Below are 2,800 nucleotides of genomic sequence, written 5' to 3' on the forward strand. Positions count from 1 at the left end.
CCGGCTGAAAACACCATCCTCTCGTCGCAGATGAAAGCAAGCAACTGTGAGACTATTGCTTCCCAGGGCCTCGTATGAGACTTTTGCAACCAGACTCTTCCCCCACCCCGGCTTCAGGCTCCCTCCCTCCTTGCCCCCAAAGAATTGCTGTTTGTGAAGTCAGTAGCATCTAGCGTGCAATCGTTTGCCTGATGAAATGAAATAAGACTGCAGGACTGGGCATAGCTAATTAGAGCCTCTATAACATAACATCTATTTCCACAGATGGGAAGCTGCTTCCCYTTTTTATAGCCGCTTCAGTTAATTAGTTATCTTGGAGGCTGCATTTACATTACCGGCTTTGTGAAATACCCTTTTGTTAACTACTTTTCATATACTTTTATGAAGTCGGCCACTGAAACGTGCTCGTTTATCTCGCCAGTGACAGGCTTAGAGGCTTGCTGAGAGCTACACGCCATATGCTGGGATTGTGAAATAATGTTTGGCTTGTCTGGCGTTTGGAAGGAAGACAGAAGGTGAACAATTGCAAGAGGAAAGTCCCAGGCAGCAGCAGCCAAGGACTGAATCCCCACAACTTCTACAAAGATTTCCAATCTGCTTGTTTCACGCGGCCCACAGGGGTGGGGGCCACCCTTGTCACCCGCCCTGTGCTCAGCCCCGGGGGTACCCACACACATCCAAGGGAGCCGAGGACACGTCGGCATCTACGCTTCCTTTTGGGCCTGCAAGAAAGTAGCCAGTTAAGCGCGGCTTGGTGAACGAGCGGTCCAGAAGGGCTGGCATTTGCTTTATATTTGCACCAGCCTGTCTCTGGTCGCTTGGTGCGTTCTGTCGTCCAGGGATTCAAGCCCTTGAAGGCATCCCCTCCTCCAGCAGCTCTCAGTCTGCACCCGTCTCCGAGAGGCTCCCTCTGGCAGACAGGGCTCCTCAGAAACCCCTGGTGTGCCGGCCCTGGGGAGGTCCCAAACAGGTCTGAAGCTGCTGCTTTCACAGAGCCGCCAAGTCCACCGGCCCCAGCTGCTCTGGTCTGTGATCCAGCGGTGAGAAGCACACAGGGCTTCTCCAGATATGGTCCTGGGTGGGGTGATATCTTCGCTTCTTGCAGCCTAGAAACATTTTATTAATGACTTTTTTGCTTCATTTTAGCCTGAACTGTGATTTCCTCTAACGTTTGCTGATTCTGCTGCTAAACAAGAAGGGGCTATGGCACTTTGGTCTAAGCATTACCAGAACAGCCTGCAAGGGCAAACCATAGAGGGCTGACCAACTTGAAAAGAAGAATCTCTCCTTCTCTCTCTCTCTCTCTCTTTTTTTTTAATCTACAACCATCTATTTGCACAACCTTCTGTAGTACAAATGCCTCACTGCCTCTCCCCGGCATCAGTCCAAATCCAGCAGTGACTGTCAGTAACATGGTGTCTATGGGGTGCTCAAGCTGCAACCACCTCCTGGCACAAGGTCCTCAGTGCCCTCCTGGTGACTGCAGCTGGAGGCAGTGAACATCACCCTGGGTCATGGCTCAGTTCAAACCTCTGCCTCGTCTCCTGTTTCTCCTCGCCTCTCTCGTGAAACAGGACTTCCCAGAGTTGGGATTCTCCCCCAGCATGTGATACCACGCAGCCCAGCATTCACCCGCTGTTAACAAGGTCACGAGCATCATCAGTGATGATCGATCCCTGTCGTTATCGCTGGGTAATGTTTGCAAAATCGATGTTTCCTCTGTAGCCCAAATCATCTGAGTTTCTCCTGTTAAGCTATTTTCCAGACACATTTCTTCTGTAAAGGACAGAAAACACTGGATAACTGCAAAGTAGGTACCAGTCTTTCTTMTTTCTTTTCCCCCTGCAAACTCCCGAAGCAAGCCAGGGAGCACCGGTTCACGCAGTGCTTCGGCTTGTGCTGTCTGCTAGTGTGGCAGAGGTGTGTAGTACTGTGTTGGGAACAGGTTTGCTGTGGGGGGCTGTGAATGTTTGCAGGCCTCTCGCATGTGGTCAGGGCACGCGTGGGTCTCTCCAGGAGACAGGCACTTACATTAGCCCATGGTGCAGGGGCAGCTAGCGGAGCACTGCTCCCAGCAGGCGCCGAGGCAGTATTTCCATTTTTGTCCAGATGGGAAGCAAAACTAAGGGCTGTCAAATTAGGCATGTATTTCTTTCAATATTTTATTTCCACTTTCAGCATGCCTTGTTGTTTTCAGCACTGTAGGTTAGCCTGCCAGAAGCCCAAAACCCTACGTCTGGGGAAAAGGCTGGGTTGGCACGGCCCTGGCTCTTCTAGCRACTCCAAGTAATGTAGGTCCAAGAAAGGGATCTTTGCGGAGGATCCTGTCCTTCTGCCAGCTCAGGAAAGCCAGCTCGGTTCAATAACTGCAGTGCTTTTGGAGACACATTTTCTGATGACAAGAGCCCCCTCCAAGAAACCATGCTTTGAAACAATAACTTTGAAAACTCAGTGTGCAGCACAGTTGTTTGGGGGAAAGTAAAGCCCAAATATGCAAATTTTTTGATTTTCTGCACCAGTGAGTTTGTATTGGCCTGTTGGTTGATGTTCACAAAGGTATACATTGGAATGCAACTATTATATGTTCAAAATGTCACAAGTGGGAATATTACTTTGAAGACAAAGGGTAATTTATTGAGAAAAGGGTGTCATTTAGGTGGAAGGCTTGAAGGAAGAGAGAGACAGTTTCTGCAAAACTGCCAAAAGAGAATACCAGATCATCTGATAGTCAGAAAACAGCTTTGAATTTTCAAGGCTGCCCTTGAGGGATAAGAAAATAAAAGCTAAGGACAAAAAAAAA

This window comes from Rhea americana, unplaced genomic scaffold (assembly GCF_003343005.1).
Source record: "Rhea americana isolate MKP2758 unplaced genomic scaffold, rheAme1 scaffold_128, whole genome shotgun sequence".
NCBI classification, from domain to species: domain Eukaryota; kingdom Metazoa; phylum Chordata; class Aves; order Rheiformes; family Rheidae; genus Rhea; species Rhea americana.